Here is a 27347-nt window from a genome sequence, read left to right as displayed (position 1 = left end):
GGATGGCATGATCCCGCAAGGAGAAGGCGGAGGAACGTAGAAGCACCGGAGCGCAGAATGTGCCCCGATGGACAAACGGGGAAGACCCAGAGACACTGAAACTCGCAAAGGAGCTCTACAGGACGATGTGTAATGTGCAGAGACGACGTGGCATGAACTGTGCGTGAAAATAAGTGATCGCGAATGTTGTGTACAAAGTGACCTATGAACAGGAACCCAATGAAGGCGCTGCGGTCTCCAGTCTGTTCATTCAGTGTTGAAGTGCAAATGTAGACGCAGTCGTGAGTTCCAAACAAGCGCCAAACAAAAAAATGCAAAATCAGTAGTTTAAGCGGGCTCGCTGAAGAGAACAAGCAAGATCCATTAGGGTCCTATTGGCGACACAAATGAACAAAATAAGGCACGCTTGTGAGCCCGGAATGGACCTGTTCTAGATTCGCTCAAAATCTTTTGTGAAGTTAACCAGCATCAGCAAGTACGTCCACCGTGCTTGTCACCTACACCGAACGCTGTTCGCTCTCCTCGTCTGGGAGGCGTGCCTGGTCGCCCATCTACCGACTGAGCTGATGTTCAACCCCTCCGTTCCTGACTGCATGGGTCAAGTGGTCACCTACTAACGGAAGTCGGCGAAAGGACCCCGTCTGGCATTCTGCTGCAGCAGATGTTGCATACAGCTGTCGCAGCTGAGCGGAATTATGCAATGTGCTGTGTGGCCTCCCAGTTCAGGGCCGTTTCTTTGCCTTTAGGACCACCTTGGTCATCCCAACGTAAAACTTCCACACAAAGAGATAGGTCATGTGGCTTGCTTTCAGTCTGACCAAGAACATGTCTGCCATTATGACCGAGGAGATTATGCATGGCGAGTTTACACTAAACAAGCAGGCGTGCACCAGTTGGTGCAAGGGGAGCTTCGCGCGGGGCCCTTAATGGGAAGGCCGAAATAGATGATGCAAATGGGTGAGCGCCTTATGCGAGCAAAAGTGCAAGGGGAACAAGGGCCGACGTGACCAGAACAACGGTAGACAAAGGTTCCTGGGTCTTCAGCACGATCTGCATCGAAACAGAGGAGATACATCTCTTCAAGCTTAACATGCAGGGCGCCGCCACACTTGGCAAGAAAATTGATGAGAGCGTCCTGCCGGGGACCACCATTCACTGCGACAAGTGGGCAGCATATAACTGCATTCCAAACCTTGTGGACTCCACCTGTGTCGACACGAACTACGTGTAGGAGTCAACCACGCAGACCACCTTGTTGACCCCAACACTGATGCCCACGCCCATAATAAGAGTTTCTGGCAAATGGCGATGCGGCGTCTGGTGAGGAACGGCTACAAGGTAACCCCAGCTCTTCTGAAATGCCACCTCCTGTGGCTTTGGTGGCTGCCCATGAACAGGAGACAGCGGTGTGAGGACCCCCTTCTCCGGCCTCTGGAGGCTATCGCCCTCCAATACCCGGCTTGGATCGCCCGACCTTGTACAGACCATCGGCCAAGACAGTTTGCCTGTCGGCTTCCACTTGTTGTTTTTTTTCCCAAAAGCTTAACCTTCACCCCTAACCCCAGCCCTACCTTTGAGCAGTGGGTGGAGTTGCTGACCAGCTCCGACCTCTCAGACCAGTGACAATCAGAGGAGACGGCGCGGATGGTGGGCACGGTTCAAGACATCCCGGAAGCCTCCCGCTGGATGGGTGCCCTAATACGTGGAAGAGTAGACAAGGTGCCTAAACGGCGATGCTTCTCCAGCGGGCAATGGTGACAACCACCGGCTTGTGTTTTTTAGGGGTTCTGTGAGATGGCACTGGCTGCTTAGGGGGGCTGGAGTTCCTCTCTATAGCTCCCACAGGGAGTTACTGTGGGAGCAATATAGAGGAACTCTAAGGGCGCGCGGGTAGTGTGGGTGCCGGCGATGCAGTTTCGCTACTTATGTTTCTGTGAACGCTGTTTAAAGGTCACGTCGGACGTACCCGCAGAATTTCATTAGTTGATGCAGTGGCGGGGCAGAGCTGCCAGCAACCGCTATGTGTACAAAAAGATTCGTGTGAGTGGCAACCGAAATTGCACCAAGAGTTCCTTCATATACCCTGATGGTGAAAAACCTAGCATTTTTGTTTTTTCACATGCTCCACACCTAATGAAATATGTGCGGAACCGTTGGCATTACCAAAGGGTTCTGAACATTTATGGCGGCCATGTCCAGTGGGCTCACTACGATAAACTGCTTCTTGAGGACCTGAAGCAACCTGGGCACTTGTGTGTTAGCCACAAGCTCATAATATGCCCCCCTCAATCCTTTAAACACAAAAAATGGCCTAACTTCACTGCTGAGCTGTTCAGTCGAAGTGTGGCCAGCAGGTTGGACTTTTACTCACAAAGAAAAACAGTAGGACTGGTGGATGTTGAAGCTGCGGGAATTCATCTCGAAGTTCAAAAACTTTCTCGGTGCACTCAGTCGGATCCATTCTAAAGAAGGCATCGCTGTGGGCAGCAAGGATTTGAGTATTCTGGCCTTTAACAAGTGGGAGGGGAAAGTGGTTGCTGGAAGGATATTCCGCGCACATTTTTTGACCGAGCAAGCTGCAGCAGACCCTCGTGCACAGTTCTGTCAGATTTGCTCAAACACTGTGGCTTTAAGTATGTTTTAACTGGAAAATTGAACCAAGATGTTCTGGAGCGGTTTTGTGGATGGGACAAATTGCCAAGCAGGAGGTAAGAATGACCATCCCTTGTTGCCCACTTTTCTTCAGGTGTACAACGTGCTTTCGGTGCACAGCCTGATAAAGCTTTCAAAATTAGGCAATTGCGAGGTTTAGCAAGCTCAAGAAAAACATGCTCAGACTGGCTTATCTAATGCAGTTCAAGTTGACGAAAAACAACAGTCATCTACATCAGCTAAAATGTAAACTGGATAGTTTACGATGAAGCTTCTGACGAGGTCTGCACCGAGCTAGACGCTGTTGACTGCGTTGTCTATTACCTGGCTGACCTCATATGCAGGAAAAGGCCAAAGGCTCAGCCTGTTCGGTACACTGACAAAGCCTTGTGGAAGAATCTGAGGTCCATGCTCAGCCTGAAAGCACACTGGTAAAAATTGGAATGAGGGGTGGACTTCTGCACCGAAAGCTTAGCTTCTTTTTTTTTTTTTTTGGTATTGCTGCCGGCAATGCAGAAAAGTTTCCGTAAAATTCCACATAAAAAACGCATATGAGATGACAGTGGAGGGAATGCTGGGTAAGCATATAATCTCATACCCATGTGAGGAACACTAAGAGGACATTATGACAAATTTGTTGCACTATTGCATAGCTATCGAAGGGCACAAGTATGTAAACAAGCGACGATTTAGTCAGTCAGCGTGGGCCCCCCATAGTTGGCGCTTATGAACATCGTGATGCATTTGCGGGGAGCGCACTGCGCACAGCCTCCCATTCCTGTATCCTTTCAAACTTCGAGTGCAGAAACTGTGAAGAGCCTCGGGAAACTACGCAGATAAGGGCATCTAAAGTTTCGCCCGCCCTTTTCCGCTGCACCATTCATGGCATCAAACTTCTTCGCGCCTCTAAGTGACGTCACCACAATAACGCCATTCAGCAGGTGTTGTGTCACACGACTAGCTATCACCAACGTTTTTAGATTAGCTAATATAAAAAAGTTGGCTACCACTACAGTGAAATATTCTAGTTCACTAGCCACCACCATGGAGGAAAGAAAAGCTCCATAAGGTGTCCCACGTGGACTTCCCGACCCTCGTATTCTCGGGCGCCGAAACTTTTCCGGCGTGTTTGAGTTCTCTCGCGGTCTCCTGTGATTAGCTCTGCGAGCAGCCAATGGAATGAGCCTGCGTGAGAACTCGATTCCGCTGGAAAAGTTCCCCGCACCCACGGTTCTTGCTCAGTTCGGAACAGCCCACCATAACGAAGTCATGTGAGGGCTTAGAAGAGCTTTCAGAGTGACGGGACACTTGGCGCACAGCCATCAAGTGCCACGTCGCTGCCTCGCCCGAGATGCACTTCAAATATTTGTCAGTCGCGTGCCCCCAGCGTCTGCCCTGTTTCAAATGACGAACACATCCTGTCCATGACCTGTATCTATATGCCGGGCCATCCAAGTAGCGCTTCCTTTAGTGCCAATAGCAGCAGTATGCAGGCAAAATTATTGTCTGTTTCTTTGTTTAGAGGTGCCTCTACCGCTGGCCTGCATTGTGGTCGAGCACTCTTTCGTATGGTGGCCAATGTTTTGCTGCTTCCCCCGTGGTCGCAAAATTAATGCTTTGCCTCGAAATTTCTGTTTAGGTTAAGGTAACATGGAACATGAGAGCCCCGTTGTTTGTGAAATTTAGGACGGAATGGTATACTCATTCACGCAAGCAACTACGCTTCAGTGCCCTGACATGCTACAGTTCATTATTCATCACTTAAACGATTGCACTGACACTGTCTGTAATGGGGAGCAGCATTGTACTCCTTTTCCTGGATTGCAACACTCTCCGGCAGTGCTCGCAGTTATCTCGCTTGTGCGGCAGTTCTTTGGCTCGTGTCTATTGTCAGGCACACAACCACCACCATTTGTTTGCATGCATTTCGCTTTTTATTGTCTTAAAGGCTGAAAGGCATAGAGAGTTCCTTTCACTCAGTCTAGCTTTATCTAAAAATAAAGACAATACCTCAGCATTGTCATAACCGAGTAAAAGCATAGACGCATAAACTGGCAACTGCTGTCAGAGTTTACAGAGAGAGTAAAATAGAAGAATTCCTGGAGCCATAGTGCCTGGTTGGTCACTTAGCATAAATTGCTCGTTTCTGAGAAATGCTCTTAAGTAAACTGAGTTGTGCCACAAAATATTTTTTTGGGGATTGTTACTCACTCTTATAGCTTGCTGACAAAACTATGTCAGTGCAAACAGTGCTAACTTAGCATCACAGTGTGGCACCTTAGTTGTAGATATCGCTAGAGTGCAAGTGTATAGCTAGAGTGCAAGTGCGCATCACTTCTCTGCTCTGCTCCCAATGCAGCACTCATGAATGACCTTGTGGGCTTCTTGAGTTGTCACTTTCAACTGCTCAGAACGGCCCCAGAGCCGCTTTGCATTTTTTTCCCTGGAAAATATCTACATCAAGAGCAGTCCTGCACTGGGAATGGGCTGCTCAGTACTGCGTTTTGGGCGGGCAAATAAAAGGCGCCACCAGTTGCACTGACATGAATGCGCACAGGTGATGCGAGCGCCTCTTTACAGGTGTCCAGCGCAGCAGAAGAGGCGTATGCACACCCAGGCAGCAAGCTACGCAGCCGCCAGGCTGCCGTGGGGACAAAGAATCCTGCCACGAGAGGAAATAGGAGCGCCCTGCCTTGTGAAGCCCAAGAAACCCTGCAGATGCCACCTCCAGCCGAATAAGCTGCTCCTGCGGTTTACCTGAGGTATGCAGGTATGTGTGGCAGGGTATGGTGTTTATTAATAGGAGTGGGTTTTGGGTGGATGACATGGCAACAAAACATGAAAACTTGTACCTCCTTTCTTTAGTGAAAAATGAGCTGGATATGATCATGCGTAAGCTGGGGGCATTTTGGCTCATGTGAAAGAACACTAGGTATTTGTTTGCATGTGTGGCATTGCTTGTGCTGTATTCAGGGATACGGCTAAAGGGTTGCTAATTTGAAGAAAGGCAAATTGAACTGGTGGAATGCTCAGTCTTTATTGTGCTTTGAGTGCAACTTCAGTGGGAGGAAAAAAATCGAGGGGGGGGGGGGGGTTACGTTGCTTGGAGAGATGTTGCACGTTGAAAGCCGATCATTTCAGTACCCATGACAGCAAGCTAGCATGCTTCCTGGGACTACTGCCCAGTGCTAGATCAAGTGTGAAGATCACGTGGGTTAGAGTTCCATAAAGCGTTGGCTTGTCACTGATCTTGGTTGCCCACAGCAGTGAGAGGGTGGGCTGGGCTGCTCGGTCCTGGAAGTCCAAACACTCCTGGTCACAAGGGCTGCCACTGTTGCCACCAGACTTAAGCCAACGGCCACCATGCACTACTAACCTGCAGGACTCTTTCGCTTTCCCCCTCCACATTTAGGAATACCCTACACGAGGTAGTTACAGGAACATGCGAGCTCAGTTTACTTCTGTTTTACTTTAGAAATTTGCCGAACACGTATGGAGGATAGAGGAATTTAGCCCAAGCATCCATTAGTAGTAGTCAATCATTTGCAAATCCACCCAAAAAATGCCACGAGAGCACTGCTTCCCTAACCCCATGGCACTGTTGTAACAAGGCTTACTTCCTGGCCTAAACATGTGCCCCAGATTCACTGGCAATCGAACAAGAAATGGCACGAGCTCAGGGCTGCTCACAAGTATGTCGTGGGCTTGCATCCAAGGCTTGTTTCAGTTTTTACAATGACGGGCAGATACTTGTGTTTTGGTCCAAACTGCCTCCTTTTAGTAAACTTTGATCTTTCGCTCTCTTTGTGCAGGCGGGAAGAACGAGCACATGCTTGGCAACTGGCCACCCGAGTGTCACACGGCTGAACCGATACTTGGATGTCGGGATGTACCTGTCCACCACGAGATCGCAGTGCCACCATCCAGAAAAAGGGTGCTTGGAGCCTGTGAAGCCAACAAGGGTCTGTAACCTTGCCTAGTAGCATGGCGAAACTGCACTGCTTCCCTAGTGATTGTGGGGCATTGTGTGACTGGCAAACAAAAGTTTGCCATTGTATAGCTAGCACTGAAACGAAAAAGCAGATCTGGTCTTTGTCAGTTTCAAAGGGAGCTAAGGTTTTTGAGGAGAGCATGTCGTAGTGTGTGCAGCTCTGCAAATATTCATGGCAGTCTGCAAAGATTTCACACCAATGTTTGCTTCCTGGTCAACTGTAGCATGTAGTATTCTTCGCCTGTCAGTGTCATGTAACGGAGCGTAGGCTATTAAAGCTGGCACTAAATACGATACTTCTGCTATAGACGCCAAAATAAGGGCCATGCTCTGCATTCCTCATTATATCAAGTGCAACCTCTGACACCTTTTTTTTTTTTTGGTCATTCAGATTTGGCTCATACTTTTCATCCTCATGTGAATGGTGGGTGCTGTAGTACAGTAAAAGCTTGTAAATTCGAACTTGAAGGGGACCGTAAAATTGTTCGAATTAAAAGAAGTTCAAATTAGCGGGTGGGCGCTAGAATTAATGGAAATCGCGCCACACTGCGCGGGCAGAACACAAAGAAGCCACCTCTGGACTTGTTATCGCAAATTAGGTGCTATTACACGTTTGTGGCAGGTGATCTCGTAAATAATAATGGCATGCACCGGAGCACTGGCGCCGGTAGCGCGGCGCCCTCTGTAGACGCGAAATAAGCTGTTGCAGGAGAGTAGCGCGTGCCACGCTGTTGTTTTTCGGTTTCGTTGTATTGCACCCCTTGTAAATTTGATTTGGTTTGGATTTGCAACACATTGTCATCACTCTGGGCCGACTTCTTCTGCGAGGAGCGATGGAAACCAGGGGATCCCAGTTCGAATGAACCTTTTGGATACCCATGCGTTCGAATTATCGGGAGTATTCCCCCATTGAAATATACAAGGCTGTGCCAGGTGTTCGAAAATGCCAAAAAGGTGCCTTCTAGGCTAAGGTGTTCCCGAATCCGGTCAATGACCAGGTCTAGTACGGTTTGATCTAGCAGTGTTTTGTTTGTGTCAGTCCCGAATACACATTGTTTGGCATGTCATTGTAGACGTACTGAATTGTAGGCGCACATTGTAGACTTAATGAATTCCTCGACATTTCCTTGTTGGCTGGTGTGCCAAAACGGCTGACGCGGTGTTGTAGCTGTTGATGTGGATGCAAATGTGGTCTGAAGTCTTGATGAGTTTCTGAAAGCTGGGCAACTCCGGCGGTGGAATCAGTGCTTACTAGACAGTGGGGTATTGTACTGAGAAAAAATTCACGCATCTCCAGGAAGTGAATTGTGCAGGCCTCACAGGCAGCCCTTGACTCACGCCAAGAATAATGCTTTCCTGGTAGATGACGACCGAACTGATGGTTAAAACTGAAACTTTATGACCTGAATTATAATACACAAGGTGGTTACAATCAACAAGTCCATGCCTTAAAAAGGTAGTGGTGTGCGACCAGCTGCCACACATTAGCTCATCGTCTCTGGTGCAGGCTGCCACACCCGGGTTCATAGTCCCAGCAGGGCAAGGGTTTGTCCCAGTGTTTGCCGGTCAGGGGGGGGGGAGCACGCCAGATGGCGGCAGACGGTCGGAAGAAGGTGGTTCTGGTTTCGTTTTGAAGAATTCGGGTGCCCTTCGTAGCGATGGGCAGCGCACTCCCCGTCTGGTGCACCGCTTCGTGGGCGCCACAATGATATCAGGTAGTCATCAGATGAACAATGTCTGATATGGGACGGACGAACATCTTAACGATCCCGCTTTTTGCTGTCTTGACTTCAGCCTTTCGACTGTGCCCGTCGGCGCTCAGTATGCACTGAGTGACGACCCCAACCGGCCATTCACACCGGTTGGCTTGTTTCTCCTTGAGCAAGACGAAGTCTCCGACCTTGATGTCAGGTAGAGCGATCTGCCACTTCCTTCGCTGTTGCAAGGTAGTCAAATACTTGGTGCGCCATTTCTTCCAGAACTCACTGGCCAAGTTTTGCACCTGGTGCCACTGACGTCGGTACAGATTGCTTGGTAGAGCCTCCCCAAAGGCTGAAGTTGAAGCTCCCAGCTTCTGCGTCAAGATCACCGTTGGTGTGAGAATGATGGGGTTTTCCGGGTCAGAGGATATGGGAACGAGAGGCCTTGCGTTTATGATAGCTGCGACTGCTGCCATGAAGGTCTTAAGGACCTCTTGGGTCAGACGTCAGACGGTTATGGTGCGTCTGAAGCAACATGGAATCCAATATCCGACGAGCGATACCTATAATTCTCTCCCAAACTCCACCCATGTGAGACCCATGCGGAGGGTTGAATACCCACGTACAGCCTTTCTGGTTGAGAAACTTCCCCAGTGTCAAGCTTCCCAGATCATTTGGGTTGATTCCCATCTCTCTGCACGCTCCCACAAAGTTTGTGCCACAGTCAGAGCGGATTTGTTTGATGGGTCCCCAGATTGCCAGGAATCTTGGGAGTGCATTGATGAAACTGGACGTGTCCATCGCCTCGATCACCTCGATGTGCACTGCACGAATACTTAGGCATGTGAACAACACCGCCCAGCGTTTAGTGTTGGACATTCCACCTCTTGTACGGTGAGCAACAACCAGCCATGGTCCGAAGACATCGACGGCTACGTTGGTGAAAGGGGGCTCGGTGGTCAGCCGGTCTACTGGTAAATCAGCCATCTTCTGCTCCTGTGACCGCCCTCGCAGTTTCTTGCACGTGACGCACTTCCCTACGATGGACGAGATGCGTCCCTTGCCGCTGATGATCCACAGACCAGCCGACCTGACTGCTTCTTCAGTAAAGTGTCGGCCTTGATGCTGCACTTGCTCGTGGTAGTAACATATGAGCAGTGTGGCGACGTGGTGTCGGTTTAGTATGATGAGAGGATGCTTTTCCTCTTTGGGTAGATCCCCTCTGCTGAGGCGACCACCGACTCGCACAAGGCCGTTCCCATCAATAAATGGGTCGAGTCTTCGAAGGGGATTTTTCTTGGGAACAAGTATTTTGTCCTCAAGGAGGCTTATTTCTTGAGAGAAGCAGTCCTGCTGAACAGCACGAATTACTACAGTTCTCGCTGTAGAAAGATATTCGGCGGCACTTTCCTGCGCGATCAGACCCTTGACACGTTGCGCAGCTCTAAGAAGAAATGCCACTGCGCGAACAAGTGTTTTCCAGCTCAAAAACCTAAGGAAGCGCTCCGCATCAAGTTGCCTGGATGACGTAACTGCTGTGGCCAGCGTGTTGACTTCCGGGCGTAATTCTCTGTCCTCACTTGGAGATACAAGACTGAAGACAGGTGGCGGTAGGGCTGGTTCATCGCCCTGCCGGGGAAAGTGGGGGCCACTGAAGCAGGTCGTGTGCTCGAGCTTCATCGCTGACGCCATTATTGTGCCGTGGTCCGCAGGATTCTCACTCGTGTGGATGTATTTCCACTGTTCTGGCCGTGTGGTCTTACGTATACGTAACACTCTATTTGCCACATAAACGTAGAATCTTCTGGTCTCATTGTAGATGTAGCCTAAAACGACCCTGCTGTCAATGTAGAACTTCACTGCATCCGTCCGGCTGAATGTCAGCTCGCGTTGCACGAGTTCAGCCAGTTCGACTGCAAGGACAGCTCCACATAACTCGATCCTTGGAACAGTAGGTTTGGCCAGGGGTGCCAGCTTTGTTTTTCCCATTATGAAACCCACGCATCGCATTCTCTCTTTGTCAACAACTCTGAGGTACGCCACAGCTGCGACGGCTTTTGTGGATGAATCGCAAAAGATGTGGATTTACTTTCGCTCAGCTTCAAGCATTGTTGAAGTTGCGTAATCCGGGGGATCTGCAGGTCTTCCAGTGCCCCAAGCGAGCTCTTCCAGTCTTCCCCATCTTGCGCTCTGTGAGCTGGAAGCGGACCGTCCCAGTCGTAGCCTTCCGCTGTGATCTCACGCAAAAAGTGTTTTGCCCGTGCTGTCACTGGAGCCACAAAACCCAACGGGTCATAGAGGCCATTAACAGTGGACAGAACACCACGCCGCGTGCAGGGTCTGCCTTGAGGAGGAGCACGGTATACGAACGTGTCCTCGCGCACATTCCAAAGGAGCCCATGACTGCATTGCACGGGCATCGTCTCTGCAGTAAAGTCGAGTTCCTTTAAGTCCTTTGCGTGATATTCAACCGGAAATGCTTTTAGCACGTTCTCCCTGTTTGAAGCGATCTTGTGCAGTCGTATGTTCGCCGTTGCCAGCATCTCCTGTGTGTTTCGCAGCAGGTTGATGGCATCTTTCTCGATGGGAACTGACTTGAGGCCATCATCGACGTAGAAATCTCTTTCCACGAACTTCGCCGCTTCCTCCCTGTACAGCAGTGAGCCTTGTCGAGCCGTTCGCCAAAGTCCATAGGTAGCCACAGCGGGCAATGGGCTATTCCCAAAGACGTGCACTTTCATGCGGTATTCAACAATCTCTTTTGACATGTTGTTGTTCTCGAACCACAAGAACCTAAGAAAATCGCGATGATCTTCACGGACAAAGAAACTGTAAAACATTTGCTGAATGTCTGCCATCACTGCCACTGGCTCCTTCCTCAAGCGTATCAGCACTCCTATGAGGCTGTTTGTGAGATCCGGACCTGTGAGAAGGACACTGTTCAAAGACACTCCTTTGTACTGAGCACTGGAGTCGAAGACGACCCTGATCTTCTCTGGCTTGTGAGGGTGGTAGACCCCGAACAAAGGCAAGTACCAGCACTCCTTGCCATCAGCGAGCGGTGGAACGGGTTCTGCATAGTCATTCACAAACAGTTCCTTCATGAAGGCCACAAAGTGCGCGTTCATTTCAAGATTCCTGTGCAAAGTGCAACGTAGACAGAGGAGGCAGGACAAGGCTTGTTGCCTGTTGTTTGGCAGCCGGGATCTCGGTATGCGAAACGAAAGAGGACCAACCCAGCTGTTAGACTTCTTGGACGAACTCGTTTTCCATTATGTCAAGGAATGCTCTATCTTCTATAGAGGGAGCGAGCTCGTTGTCCTCACTAGTCGTTTGGAACAGCGTACAGGCAAAGTTCTTCGGTTCCGCTGCCAACCTGTAATCCAGCGTGGGATCATGCTTGCCGGGTGACGCCAGGATAGGGCGCTCTTTCACCACAAAATGGTTGTCACAAGGTTCTAGAAGAGATAGACGTCCGTCGCTCAAGATGTGTCTTCAGCGCGTTGATGGTGCCTGGCTTCCGCGTTCAGCCGATGCAAATATTCCCGACTATCACCCAGCCTAAGCCGTGCTTCTGGGCGTCAGGTGCATCGTGCGGACCGTTGCATGTCTGACACACCTTATGGGCCCTAATGATGTCCTGGCCAAGAAGAAGCGATATCTCTGCCTCTGGTTCCTGCGGAGGGATGAAACAGGCTATCGACTGGAGATGTGGATAGCACCGAGCAGCTTCAGGTGTTGGTATTTCGCTCCTGCTGTTAGGAATGTCATTGCACGGGGGAACGGGGGAAGCTTGCATAGCATAGCAACGGGGGAACCTTCAGGTCGATGTAACCACTCACACTCTGAACCGAGAAGCCGTTCCCCAACCTTGCAGTGACTTCCGTTATTACAGAGCATGTCCTCAAACTGTAGCCTGTGGGTATCGCATCAACGCGGAAGAGATCTAGCAGCTCCGACGTCACCAGTGACCGATTGCTCTGATCGTCTAAAATGGCGTAAGCCTTTGCTGCCTTGTGAGGTTGGCAGTCGTGGGTTATGTTCACCAGGCAGATCCTCGCACAAGGCTTGCTTTGATCGCCCTTGTCACCCACTTCGGTGCGCGTAGCAGTTACGCTTCCTCCTGTCTCTTGAGTGTTGTCTTCTCCTTCTGCAGTTTTAGAAGGGCTGTATGTGCGTGTAACCAACGGGTGAAGCGTTGCATGGCGTTCGGTAGAGTCACACACCGAGCACTTAACGGCTGTCTCACACTGCTTTGAGAAGTGGCTCGTAGACAAGCCTCGGCATTAAGGTGCTTCACCCCTAAAATGTGTCCACTGGGGACAAGGTAGTTAATGAATTCTTCTATCTATTCAGACCAAGGTATGAGTGGTCTCCCAAGCTCCAGCTAAATGGCGTCGGTTTGAGAGCGATGCCAGCCATTCTTGACAAACCGAACGCTGGCTGATAATGTCACAATGTACTTTGGTTTCCCGGTTGCTTGAAGGCTTTGAAAGGGTATCTGGAGTCGTGTAGTCAGCTGAAGTTGGCAGAAGTTGTATCTAAATCCAACCTATTTGAGTGTAGTGTGTGTGTAGGCCTTCCTGATCAACTTTAAAGAGTCATTGCATTAAAAAGTTCTAAGGCGGGAAGCTCATAGACTCGAGCTGTTTCAAGGAATTTAGGGAAAAATACGAACCGATAGACCCAGTGGTTACAAAGAAATCGGTAGAACAATCGGAACGGCTGAAAAAAGCAAGAAAAGGTTAGGAAATGGCTTTTGAAGTTTTACCAATACATACCGTATTTACACGATTGTTGGTCGACCCGAATGTAGGTCGACCCCCCCACATCGCAAGTCGAAAAAAAAAAAAAAAGCAGAACACACGAGCACATTCCACAACCACAATATATTGATCACTTGAACTACAGCTCGTCCTCGCTAGTGTCCTCGTCGTCACTAGTGCTGCTGCTGCCGTCACTGCTGCTGCGGTCCCACAGCACGTCGTCGTCCAGTGTTAGCCCGCACTTCGCAAACGACCGCATCACAACATCGCGCGGAATGGCCGACCACGCGGAAAGCACCCACCCGCACACAGTAGCCAGCGAGGCCCTCTTCACACGCCCGGCTGGAGTGAGTTCACGATTGTCCGCCGACAGCCACTCGTTGTACTCGCGGCGCAAAAGGTCCTTGAAAGGCTTGTTTACGCCCACGTCAAGCGGCTGAAGTTGCCCCGTCAGACCACCGGGGATCACCAACATGTCGGTCTCCTCTTTGCGGAGCTCCGCTTTCACCTTCTCGGTGAGGTGGCCGCGGAAGGAGTCCAACACGAGCAGGTTGGGGAGACCCTTCCTGAGGGAAGCGCCCGGCCTCATGAGCCACACAAGGCGGTACCACTCGACCACCATGTCCTCCGTCATGTAGCCCTTCTCATTTGCTCGCACAACGACGCCTCCGGGGAACACTTCTTTCGGTATCGTTTTCCTCTTGAAGACGACATACGGGCGGAGCTTGGTACCGTCCGCCAAGCACGAAAGCATGACAGTGAACCGCAGTTTCTCGTTCCCTGTCGTGAGAAGGTTCACCTCGCGAGCTCCCTTCGCGCTCATGGTTGTGTTGCTCGCCATATCAAAGTACACAGGGGTTTGATCGGCATTACCGATCTGGCCGAGCAAGTACTGCCGAGAGTCGCGGAGCTTCAAAAAATATCTGTGAAAAGCGAGCACTTTTTCCTCGTAAGCGGACGGCAACTTCTGGCACACGCTTGTACGACGGCGCAGAGAGAAGCCGGCCCGCTTCATGAACTTCGACGCCCACGACCTGCTGGCTTTGAAGCGCGACCTCGGTATCCCCGCTTCCAAAGCGAAGAGACGGGCTTTCTCTGTGACCATTTCACAAGTCACCAGCAGCGACCGATCGCGCAGTTCGGTTACATACGCAGCAAGCTTTGCTTCCAGCTCGGGAAAGCGTCCAGATTTCGGCCCGCGAAATCCTCGGCGTTTGGCATCACACGCGAATATTTCGTCGCGCTGCTTTCGCCACTGCCGCACCACCCGCTCGCTCACACCGAACTTGCGTCCCGCCGCGCAGTTGTTGCTTTCTTCAGCATGCACAATAGCGGCCCTCTTAAATGCCGCTGTGAAGGAGCGCCGAAAGATTTTCGGTCCGGGTGAAGTCATGGCAACGAAGAAATGTCGGACGCCGAAAGAAAAACGTGCCGAAGGCTCACAAAGAACAAGGAGAAGAGCTCTTCCGTCAATTACTGGTACCCCCCGTACAAGCCGCCAAGGAAGAGCGCTCACCACTGTCACGTGATATGACGTGCCGCGACGCATCCGTGACGTCTACAGCTGCGCGGACGCCGCTGTGAGAGCTGCCGGCCGGCACTCGCCGAGTGCCGCACGCCGTATCAGCGCCGGCATGTTTACAGGAGGCTCCTCGGAGAGTTGCGCGCGCCGTTGCCGTTGGAATCTGTCGTGGTTTCGGGCCTCTCTGAGGCGCTCACGCGAGCAGCGTCGTGTTCGACACTACGCTTCGCCGCGACGCTGCTCGTGAGAGCGCTCCGAAACGGCCAACGGAAGATGCCACGTGTGTTACCGTGAGCCCAGTAAGAGCAGAAAAAAAAAAGTATTGCGAGCGAGCGTTAGGAATAACTGCAATACGTAGAGTCGAAAAGCAAACGCACAGTTGCAACTACGCCGTTGCGTCCCCGATTTCTTGTTTGGCTTGCCATCACCAGCGGCACAAGTTTCAGTTTCGATTGTAGGTCGACCCCCCAACTTCAGATTTTCAAATTTGAAAAAATGGGTCGACCTACAATCGTGTAAATACGGTATTTCAGGCATCAAACTGCATCAAACCAGGGTTGTAGTCGTATGTATCCTTTTGAACAAGGTGCTTGAAGATGTGTCCTTTTGAACAAGGTGCTCTTAGCCAATCGAATGACTGTGTATATGACGTCATATGTTCTAGTGACGGAAATAAGCTAGTGAGTCGCATGGCCATTCCCTTTTCTCCTAATTATATAGCTTATTTGAGCGAAGCTTGCCTTAAAAGTGGTGTCAGTATGATTCTAATGAGGCAATCTTTCAAATGAACCAAACTTTTGTTTTGTCTGCATGGCCCCTTTAACAAGGCAGACACAATTCAATGGATATCCAAGACACTAAAGTCCCAAAATATTTACCGACTGGGCCGCTGATGTACCGCTGTCTCCGGGCATAGAGCGGCCACTCTGGAAGCGATTCTTCCCGAACATTCTTGCCTTCCAACGACGAAAGTGGCGATTGAGTCCCAATAGTGGACATCAAAGTCCTTTCTGACGCAGGCCATTGGGGCATGGCGTCTGCTGCCTGTTTCCTAGTTATTGTTCGGCAACCTAGACAGAGCGTCAGCGTTACCGGGTAAGTGAGCACGTCCTTTTCGGTGCCGAACTATTATGTTATATCTCTGCGAGGCGAGGGCCCAGCGAGCCAACCTTGCTCCCTGTGGTGGGTTCAGGGTGAGAAGGGAGAGGGGGTTGTGGTTAGACACTACCTTATACTGAGCACCAAACAGCCAGAGGTCGAACTTCCCTAGATCCCTGCGAATGCTTCCCTCTCTATGGTTGACCATCGTGCCTGAGCTGGAGAGAACCTGTGACTCGTGAATGAGATCAGTAATTCAGTGCCATTCTGAGCATGCTGGGAGAAATCGGCTGCTGCTGCAACCGCAGTAGCGTCCGTGTACAGCAAGAATGGCTAGTCAATGTCGGCCGTCCCGAGAGTTGCAGCTTTACAGAGTGTCGCGTCGAATTGGTGAAACATGATTTTGTTTGAAATCTTTTTCCCCTGTCAGCACCGTTCTCGGTGCCGCCACCTCCACGTAGTTGGGCACGTAGCTGCAGTAATAATTGCACAGCCCGAACACACTACGGGGTTCTTTCTTGGCTTTTGGCGCTTTCAACCCCCTAATTGCTGAGAACTTGTCGGGGTCCGGTGTGTTGTTCCCAGAGCCTACAATATGTCTCAAGTAATGGATAGACCCTTTTGCCTCTTGGCACCCCTCGAACTTAACTTTTTGGGTTCACCCTCTGCAATGCCGCGAAGACGGTGCATAAGTGTTGTGCGTGATCAGTCAACGTTCCAAAAATTAGGCTGCACTCTTCTGCCTTTGATGAGTTGTCATCTCTTTGGGGATTTTTTGAGCTTGTTAACCTCCTTCGATATTCTCCTGCTGAGAGCTTAAGCTCGTATAGCGTCACCTTCTTCAAGATCTCATCCTCGTTATGCTGCGATGGTGTCAGTTGCGTTGACAGGAACCGCACCTTCTCCTCTATTATCGGGAATACAATTTGGCCCCAGTATTTTTTTGGGACAACGTAGGCCTCCAGAGTGTGTTCGACTGACTCGAAGCAGACAGGCACCTCTGCCTCAGCTGGAAACTTTGGTAGCACTTCTGACAACTATTTCGAGCACTGACACAACTTTGCCCGTGTGTTACTCATTCTCTCCAATGCCGTGGTGCTCTGTGCTGCACTTTTTTCTCTTCTGATTGCCCGCAATTTTTCTAGTTCAAGCTCGGTAGCCCGGCAGAGCTCGTCTGCGGCTCTGACCTCCAGTGTTTCCATGTCTGTTGCTGCCTGGCTGACCAGCATCCCAGGCACAGACAAACTGCCTTCCAAAACAACCGTTTCCTCTCCATCGCTAATTGATTTCACCTTCCACCTGTCCGGGTGTACCTCTTTCTGCCCACCCAGACAGCAGTGCGCCTTGCTGGCTTCCGGCTTGCATTGCTGTCGTAGCCGCTGCCACCATTGCCGGTGTCCTTGCCGCCGTTGCAGCTGGTGTATGCGGATGTGACGCGCTACTCTCCCTCCCGACCACGGTGGAGGAATAGCTAGGTGTCTGAACGAGGCAGCCGCAGCGGCAAAGCGAGCGCTCGCACTTCGCGTCTCTTTCGGTAGATGGCGCTACAGCATTGGAGGGTCATACTCGCTTGCGAACAGCAGGTGAAGCGTACGAATGAACACATACACATCCGAATAAATACCAATATTGTACCTTTTTTATGGTTTACTATGACGGACGGAAGCTTCCTTCACTTAAGAGAAAGCTGAATGATGTTGTTACCGTTGGAACAAGCGTACCAAGTCATAAAAAACGTCGCTTGTTGAAAGGGACATTCAACTCGTTAACTTCCACATAACAGCCGGCGTGAACTCTGTTATTTGACTAACAGATTTGTTAGTGTGGGTCCATGTAGTGCACTAGTTAGTAGTCAAACCTTGCATGAATATGTATACGGAAATACACACACATGCTCCTGCCAACAGAAGGGTTGCGGTTCCAGTCTCCGATCCCACGTTTGTCGGGCACGCCACATCTACAAGTGAACAAAGTGCAGCTGTGTCTGGCCCACGGTGAAATTATGCCTCCACCGTGGTCTGGCCTAGTACATTTCCATGGTGAATAATGCACTGCAGTTTCTGTAGAAAACTTTAGTTTTGTGCTGTAGTATAAACATATACCATGTGTTTGTACTGCTTTTGTGTATTAAACTTTTCTGAAAGGTTTCAGGAAATACTCGCGTGCTCGAAAAGACACACGTTAGGCGCGCCCGTGCTGTTTTGTTTCTGTCGCTCGCTGAGTGTTCCTCGCAAGTTTGGTTTATATCTTCCAGTTATATATTTTCTTGAAATTTTTACCTTATTCTACGCGTACCACGCCACCCAGTCCTAAAAGAGTTCCTCCAAATGATAAACGTTTTACCTACCTTCGAAATAAATATCCTAGATATACGGGTCTTCTCAATGATTAGTCCCGAAGTCACCGTCGACTGTCGGAGATGCAGTCCCGCATTCGTTTTCCTCATGCATTTATTTTTATGGCAAGGCCCACAGCTTGCTAAGACAGGCATGCCTGCGCGAATTTCTGCAGGTATAGCCCCCCAAAACTTTACATTAAACAGCATAGAAAAAAATGCCCTTTTATTCTTTCACATACATGTACATATGTCACAAAAGCACAATTTAATGGTTCACAATTTCACAAAAGCAATTTCACAAAAGCAGCAATTTCATGGTCACTCCAACCATCCTACGCCAGCTTCGCAAGCTTACGAAGATGTTGCGTCTTGGTTTTTAGATCACATTTCTTTTGTTTGCACACCTGGGCCATTCTCATGGCAACATAGTTGTGCAATAATTGGGCCATGATTTCCTCTTTGTGTACATTACACGGAAATGAAAACACATGTTCTTCCAACAATTCTTCAAGCGTCTGTTCATACGCATTCCTTTCTGTAGAATGCTTTTGAAACTCTGTTTCCTCCGCCTGAAGCAAGCAAAAAACATTGCGCTTTGGGTGCAGAAGCCCGCCTCTTGTCTTGCAGTTCACTAAACTACTTTCTGGTTGAGAATGGATTTCCCACTCCTCTATTAGGCTGTGTCGACAAGTTGAGCAGGTGGAGCACTTGAGGAGCTTTCTGCACATGAAACCTGCTAGATAATATATGATGCAGTCAGCTGCCTCAGGTACCGTACACACATTGGCAAAAGCCTCGGTGCACGCAACCTCTTGAACAACCAAACCGTCTAATTTCTGCTTCAGCATCTGAAGCTTCGTCTCTTCACTGCCACTCTCTTGAAACACAAGTTTCAAGTCTGTTAAGGTAAGCACATGGGTACTTTGAGCAGGCTCTACCTCACAGTTGCCAAATTTCGGCGGTTTGATCAAACTGTATACCGACAGCATATTGTACAGCTGCAAAAAACGTAGGTAAGGATGGATGGTCATTTTGTCCAGCTGCCTGGCGGATTATTCCGAAAAAGTGCTCCAAAACATCTTGGTTAAACTTTCCAGTTAACACATACTTGAACCTGCACTCTTTTAGCAGGTACCTAGTCAGTTCTAAGGCAGACAAAATTGTGACCCGAAGGCCAGCAGCAGTTTGCTGGGTCAAGAAGTTTTCACAGGATATCTTTCCAGCCATAACTTCTCTCTCCCACTTATTCAACCAGTCTAAAAAAGAAGCAAGAACTCATAAGTCCCGGCTTCCTACAGTAATTCCCTCCTTGGGATTATTTCGATTCAGCGCATCAAAGAGGTCATTGAATTTGAGAGTAAACTCGACTGCACCGGCGCATTCTCCAGTCCCGAAGTACCTCTTTTAGAAAAAAACTGCAACCCATTCGCCACACTCCGGCTGAATAACTGTGTAGCAAGCCTTACGCGCATCTTTTCGGTGTTAGAGGGATTGAGATGAGCAGATGACACCTTGTGGCAGACACGTAAGTGTCTGCCACAGTTCGTCATAGTGTGTGGCACGGCCACCATGAAATAGCAAAACTTTCTGTACATGCAAGCGGTTGCGCACACATTTCATTAGGTGAGGCGCATCTGAAAAAACACAAACATTGCGCTTGTCATCAACAGGGCGTGTGAAGAAGTGCTTCGTGTGATCGATAGCGCCACTGACTCCAAACTCTTTCCACATATGGTGATTGGTAGCAGCTCTATTGCACACCACTGCATCTACTAAAGTGCCAGCTTCTTCAAGCATGAAAATTGCTTTCAAAACAAGCTGTGCAAGCACTGCTCCTTTCGTGGGACTTTGCTGGCAAACACAGCTATCGGTTGAGAGTAGTTGTCCCCAAATGCTCGGAATGTGAAGACAAGTCCGTGATCTGCAAGTTCGTCACTGGCCGTTGCTGCGTCACCAAAATCACTGAAGCGAACGTACGTCATTGACTTTGAATGTACTCTCATTTCTTTTCTCACCACCATTTCGTCGAAGACCAAAATTCCGTGGCGTTGGAATTCGTCCTTTGTGGCCATCTTTTTTTTTGAAAGCTGCGAAAAACCTGCTGTCGAAGCCACACTTCACTCGGACCATGCTTAAATACTTCCGCACGGTCGAAACACACGGTAGAGGAAGCACGTTGTTATCTCGCAAGAACGAGTATGCCGATGGACTCCTTATGTGCAACAAAAGGCACATGAGAAGCCAGTCTTCTGTGTATCGACGATTCTTTTTGTTGGCCAGCCTGGCTGCAGCTATGCACTCTTTTATCGCAGTTGAGCGCCCGGGAGATCAAGGTTGCACAGTTTGCTGTCGAGCTCTTCTTCAGAAATCTTCTGTGCGCGTTCACGAGCTTCTTTAAGCTGAGTTGAAAGCAGCTTGAAACGGGTAAGTAGACGATTCTTTGACCGTTTCAAGGCGTAATTCGCCCGCCGCAGAGCTGCAAGTTTGTCGCTTGTTGTATTGCTCAATGGTAAACGGGCACCACCTGGCTTCGAGCTCCTTTGTCTTATCATTGCTCTTTTTTGGCGAATGCGCAGTGTGTCTGACAGGCTGAGACATTTTTGGCAAACTGATGCATCTGCACTGAGTACGAACTCACATTTGTTGTGACGCCGTCTGCGGTTAAGGTTGTTAGAGATGAGGGGCCCTTGGGTTGTCTGACTCGTTCAGGCCCGCAGGTCCCGGCTCGGCATGGTGTCGGACTAAAGACTCGAGATGACTGCTTAAAAGGAAACTGTACAGGAGGTTTATTCTACATGATGACAGTCGAGACAGGAGAACAAGAATAACACAAATACAGTCGTTTAAATAGAGTTCGTATTCCCCAGATCCCTGGCTAGGGAATTTAACTTCACACAGGTTGTCCAATCAGGTGGGCAGTGGACGACACTTGATGTACCGCCCACAACATGAGGCGTGGCTGATGCACACGGACCACTCGGTCGATGGAAAGGGTGAATATCCACGTCATCGATCGTGTCTTGTGCCGGAGTTGCACCACTTCGCGCAAGTCTTCATTTTGGAGGCCCCGTGAGAACGGAATTTCAACTCGGCTCCCAGCACGTGAAGACGAGTGGCCTCCTGCTCTCGCCGACGGTTGGAAACCGAAGAGCTTGGGCACTTGAAACCGCAGCTTCCTTTCGGTGGACCCTTCTTTCATACGTGTATGAAGGAAAGAAGTGGCCCGCAGCGTCCGGTGAACCGAGGATATAGAAGCCGCCCCTTGAAACCGCCGCCGTTGGCGCCAGGGTTTCTTGCCTCCTCGTGCCTCTGGGTGATTCATCCACGCACACCTTGCTCTAGGGCTTGCGAGGAATTCCGGTGTTGGCCGATCCTAACAAGGTCGATGAACGCACTCCTCGGCTCGACTTGCGGGTATTCTACTGTGCTAGGTCCACCGGAACAAAACTTCACCTTGTGCACACGCTTTAGAAAACCTTCAACATCTTCAACAGTTTCCAAGCTGTTTGTTTGCTGCAGCTCTTCCATAGAGACTGGCTTTCCCAGCAAAACAGTGCGAACTTGCATTTTGTGGTCGATTTCCACAAGCCTCATGACGACTAGTGAGACGGCAGCAGCGGTAGGAGTAGCGCTGGTGCACGCTAGTGTTTCAAAAGCGCCCGGTTCCGCGGGTCTGCGCGCTTGCGGAGCATTTACATACTCGGCGGAACATCTGTCAAATTCTTTTGAGCGCGTCAGCTGCGAGAAGACGACAGTCCTTGTGTTACTCACTTCAATCCTATGAAACCCCCATGACTTTGAGGGCAAGCATGCGAGGGACGGGTCGCCGAATAAACTCTCAAATAATCCAGGGAGAGCGGTCGTAAGTGGCCCCGGATCGGTTGGTTCGTGAACTCTCGTCACGTTATCGCTGTCGTCGGTCGCTGACGGTGACGGCGCACAAGAATTGGTTTTGGGACGCTCGCCACCCGATACCCTGCTCTTCTTTTCTGGAGGCGCAAAGTGTCTCTCTGCGGGCCGCTTCCTGCTTTTCGGTGTTTTCGAGAGGTTGGGTGGGCAGTCAGGGAACCTCGTGGGCAATGCATTGTTTGCCAGTGACGCGCGTCGTGGCGTGCTGACGAGTACATTCCCTTTGTACTCCGCCGTCCATGTTTTAAAGACTAGTTCAGGCTCAAAGTGCCTTTCACAAACGTAGTCAGTCGCCCGAAGAAGGCGGTCCTTTCGTGGGACCGCACGTTGCCACAGGTTCAGTCGCTGCTCGTCTTTCAGTGCAGAGAAAAGCGAGAACTTCTCATGGCAGGATTTGTACCCCGTACGGCAGTGGGGAACAAAACAACTTTTCCCCATCACAGGTTAGCACTAACAACCATCGTTCGTGACAATCACTTCACGAAAACCACAACGTCAAACACACGGCGCCGGTGAGCGGACTGCGCTTTCTGACGGCAGCGTGACCCCCCAGACTGCTGCCGCCATCTCACGGCACGGTGGCGAACCACGAGCAAGCGTTCGCCGCGGTTGCCGCATAGAATGGCTCAGCCGTTCAGACACCTAGCTAGTCCTCCACCGTGCTCCCGACTCATGGGATGTACAGGATTGTGAAGTTAGGGCGGGTAAAGCCACAATCACCATTGCCATTGTCTAATTAAGGCTAAGGCATCCTCAACGTCCATTCTGGCAGATTTTACATTACCTTTTTGCTCTCTTTTGACAGATGTAGTAAGGTGCCCCGCAGTCGCCTTAATTTTCGTCCGCTTCTTTTGGGCCCAGTGTGCAATTGCGGCACTGATTCGATGGATGACACAGTCGAGCACGACAAAGACAACGCAGTTGGAGCACAAAATACTTCATTATGGAGCACAAAAACCCACTTTTGGAGCAGCTCACCCGGATTAGAAAAGCATTTTGGAGCAGCACAGGAGCAGCGTACCGTTAAGAAAACTGTACTTTGAAAGGGCAAAATATGTCTTGTGCGCAGGCACCAGTGACGCTTTTAGTTACTCATCTTTTTAGGTCAAAAGCTGCAAAAATGAACATTGAGTTTATGTAAACAAGGAATCAGAACTGCATTCTCAAAAACGGAAAGGTGTTATTCTTGCATCACATGAATGTCGCAACTTTTTGTTCGCTTTCTTGTCAGCATTTGCACGCTCTTGAAGAGCCTGCTTTAGGGCTGTGTTTCCTCTGAAAACTAGCACTTATCCACTTCGCACTTTGTCCAGGTCTCTCCACCACTTAATGCCTGAACTATGAGTTCCTCGGGACTCGTGAGCAATGCTCTGCTTGACGTCACTTGGTCTTTCAAGATTTCCCTGTCTCTCAGCCTGAGTCAGACAGACAGACAGACTCAGAACTTTTATTGAGGTCCTGAGGAACTACGTTGGGACACCCCCCCAGAGTGGTATTCATTGTAGTTGCGGGCAGCTCCCACGTAGGGACGGGAAAGCCGTGGCCCTCTGCCCTTTCATAGGCCCTCTGAAAGGGTCTATGAAAGGGCAGGAGCTGGGCAGAGAGGTTGCACTTTTAAGGGCTTCCTCCCAGTCCTCTTTTTTATTAAATGGAGCGTCGCGTAATGCAGTGCATTGCCAGAGCATAAGAGCTAGAGAGCCATATGCCTCCCCAAAGTCTGGACAGTGCGGTTCAATGTTGGGCACTAAGTGACTGAACCATTTTTCATTTTTAGGCATGGTTTTCCTCTTCAGCACCACATAAGGTGGCAGCTTGTGCCCGTTGGCAGTGCACGCTAACATTACAGTGATCCGTGCTTTTTCGCACCCTGCGGTACGTATGTGCACTTGGCGATCACCTTTCGTGTGTACCGTTTGCGCCGACGGCATGTCAAAAAATATCGGGGTCTCGTCCGCGTTCCCGATCTGGCCGAGGAGGAAGTTGCGCTCTCTTCGCAGTCCGATGACGTAACGCTAAAAAGACAGCAGCTTTTCTTCGTAGTCACGGGGAAGCTTTTGCGTAATAGAAGTCCGCCTTCTAAGTGAGAACCCGGCTCTCTTCATATACTTCTGCACCCAGCCTCGGCTGGCCTTGAACTGCGACCTGGAGATGCCGCGATCTTTTGCGAACTCTCGGGCCTTCATCTGTAGCATTTCCGTTGTCACAGTCAAGTCATGGCTCCTGGTTTGTGTGACGAATTCAGTCAGACTAGCCTCCACTTCGGGAAACACACCCTTGCGCGGTCCTCGGAAACCTTTCCGCTTCGCAGCGCAGGCAAAGAGGGCCCCCTTCTCTTTTCTCCAACGACGCACGTTGTTTTCTGGGACGCTGTACTTCCGACCTGCAGCGCAGTTGCCCAAAGCTTCGGCATCGGTAATCACATTTCTCTTGAATGCCACATCGTAATGACGACGACGACGACTTGCCATGATCACTAGTTACAACGGAAAGGTACCCGTAGGTAAAAGTCATATGCCTCGCCGAACGAAGGTAGAGGGCACTCTAACAAAGGTCACGGGAGGCTGCCGCTACACGCACACCAGCGAGGGAACACAAAAGACAAGCGCACATGGAAAACTGGCTGCGACATAGAGAGAGAAATATGGCTGCGGTTTCGAACTCGGCTTGTGGATTGAAACATACTGGATGTTTGCTGGCTGTTTTTGACTTTTTATGACTTCCCGCGACGCGCCGTTGCTGATCTCGGAGCCCGCCCTCGAATATAAGGTGGGGGTAGACTTTGAGGCCGCGGTTTTCGGAAAAAAACCTTGCCTTATATTCGAATAAATACGGTACTTTGGCTCTCAAAACACGACTCAAAACTGAACAAGACTGGCGAGCTCGCTGTGCATCGCATGCAGCTGTGGCTTGTCCCTCTGGAAGAGATTCTGAAACGCAATGAAAAGCTCGGCGGCGTTCTTTAGGAAGAGCATTTCAGTAAGCAATGCCTTATGAGAAAAAGCCAGTGCAAGGCGTCCGTGTTGATTTTTGGCATCTGATCGCTGCACCTTGAAGTTGCTTTCCTTGAGGAAAGGTTTCCTAGCTTCAAGCTGTTTGAGGACATGATTGAAAGATTCCTGGATGGTCAGCCATCTGTCATAAAAATGTGAGGGCCCAAGTCCCAAATCGACTTGCAGTTGTGTAAAGCCATCTGCTCATGCAGCATGTTTGAAGTTGTAGTACTACATGTCCTTCACCACCTCCCTGTCAACGTCCGAGCAAAAGCCGACCAAACCTTTTTTAGCGCACGCATTGTGAACTTTGTGGACACTGCACTCCCCAACATCAAGCAGGTTCTGGTCCAGTTTCTCGTTTAATTTTCTCTTTGCACTTTTCATTCCTGGGCAACCTAATTAACAAGCACGTCATCTGTGCATTCGACAATAAGTAGCCCGACTGAGCTTAAATGGCCTCACATGTTTGGCAACAACTTGCTGCTGGTTTTCCGGAAAGTATCTTATTACAATATCTGGCTGTTGAACACATTGTTCAGAACTGTAAAAGAGGGGTAACGTGTGCCAGTTGGTACATAATGCTTAAAGAGAAAAACAGCGCTAAAAACAGGACAAACGGGGAGACTAGACACACGCAGCGCTGACTGCCAACTAAAGTTTTATTGAAAAGAAAGGGGGTTTTTAAACCCGTTTTTCAGAAAAAACATACAAAAAATAGATATAAGACGCTATTAGTGGTTATGAAGTGAGATACCTAATCTCCTTGTCCATTAATTCCAATGAAGGACTGCTGATGCAATCTTTTCCCCCTTTGGTGTATGACTAGTGCTTCAAATATCTCTCACGTGCTTTGCCTCTCAGTATCGCCTTAGAATGGCGACTTTTTCAAAGGCTGGCGTGCACCCGTTACACTTTGAACAGTGCGCAGCAAGGTTGCTGCCCATGCCTAAGGGAGCACGCCTAGGGAGCATGCGTACTGCCTGCTCCTTCAGGCTTTAGGGTTTCTTCAGTTGCGAATGAAAAAAAGACATCTGGACAGCACAGCTCAGTGATTATCTTGATCTGAACTAAGGTCCCAGGCCATCCGAAATGATGTGCGACAGCCTATTTCTTCCACAGTTGAAGTTCTTGGCAGGGCTGCTGTACACGTACATCTTTTTTTTTTTTTTTTGTATGTCCATTGCTGTGTTGCCCACGAGTGCGGTATGCCTTTTGAGACTACCGATATGACAAAAATAGCCTCAGCCTTACACACTTGGTCTTATAGAGATACAATTGAACCCCTTTATAAGAGACACCTACCAGGTAATACTCTTTCTCTCTTATGTGAGAGGTCTCTTACAGCAGGGTACCATGTTTTCACTTACTGGTCAACCCCTAGTTCAATGTGGGCTCCCTATGACTAAAATAAGCCCAAAATAACACTACAGCATGTTGCAAAAGGTTTATCTTTCACGTTTTCCACCACATGTTTCCAGCACATTCACGTTTTACCACCACAACTTGAGAAATAGTTCTCAATCTTTGTTTCAAGGGTGCAGTTACGCTGTTCTTTGCAGCAGCTTCTTCCAGTTTGGTGAAAATGCCAAGAGCTTCGTGGCCACTGGGCCAAAGTTGTATGTGCTGGTGAACTTGCTGCAGTACCGACATGGTGAGGTAGATGTCAGAAGTGGGGCACAGTCACCTTCGCTCTCAGACTTCTCAGTGGCACTGTCTTCCTTATTCTTTTGTTCACGCACCATTCTGACAGTGCTGTCATCAGATAGGTCTTCCACCACAGGAAGGTTGTCATCCACTTCAACAAAGCCCTCAAATGTGCCGCACTCTTCAAATTTACTCTCCAGTGTTTTGGTTCCTCGTACTGCACTTCATCTGCAGCAGGGTTCGTACAGGTTTTCAAGAAAAAAATTCAAGGACTTTTCAAGGACCTTTCAAAAAATGGAAGAACACTACGGTAGATCAATCACATTACATTTTATTGAACAGAACAAAGAAAAGTGACTTCACTTGAACTTATTGCACGTTAAACTCGATTCGACTAAATTGCACAGTTTCAATCCAGTAGATGAAGTTCTTAAGCTCAGGGCAGGTCTTTAAGTTTGTTTTCTATTTGCTTCTTAATGCTGCTGAGTTCTTCAGCCTTGGCTCTTGCGGTCTTTCTCAGGCTGTTTGATTTCACCACGTTCTTGATGTCAGCGGTTGCTTCAGCCTTTTTTGCATATTCATCTGCAGATGCCGTTAAATCGGCAACAACTGCCTCAAGCTTCTTTTTTTTCATCTGCAGGCCTTCAACTTCTTCCATAATTCTCTGCCTTTTTGTCTGCTGGGAGTTTTCCTGGCACTGTTTCTTTTGCGATTCCAAGTGTGCACTGTAATGC

At 49.6% G+C, this 27347-nt stretch overlaps 1 long non-coding RNA gene across 2 annotated transcripts; it reads left to right on the top strand.

Annotated features, from left to right (window-relative positions):
• Positions 1-1255: 1255 nt before the first annotated feature.
• Positions 1256-27347, top strand: LOC144179104 (uncharacterized). Of its 2 annotated transcripts, none has more exons than XR_013324144.1 (4): positions 1256-1719; positions 5233-5422; positions 6465-6614; positions 20380-27347. It is a non-coding gene; the product is annotated as an uncharacterized LOC144179104 (long non-coding RNA). The 2 variants fall into 2 exon arrangements; XR_013324143.1 differs by having other exon boundaries at positions 1256-1754.

This window comes from Haemaphysalis longicornis, unplaced genomic scaffold, assembly GCF_048455015.1.
Source record: "Haemaphysalis longicornis isolate Haplotype H1 unplaced genomic scaffold, Haemaphysalis longicornis Haplotype H1 scaffold_4, whole genome shotgun sequence".
Taxonomy (NCBI): Eukaryota; Metazoa; Arthropoda; class Arachnida; order Ixodida; family Ixodidae; genus Haemaphysalis; species Haemaphysalis longicornis.
This window is presented reverse-complemented; position numbering and strand designations above follow the sequence as displayed.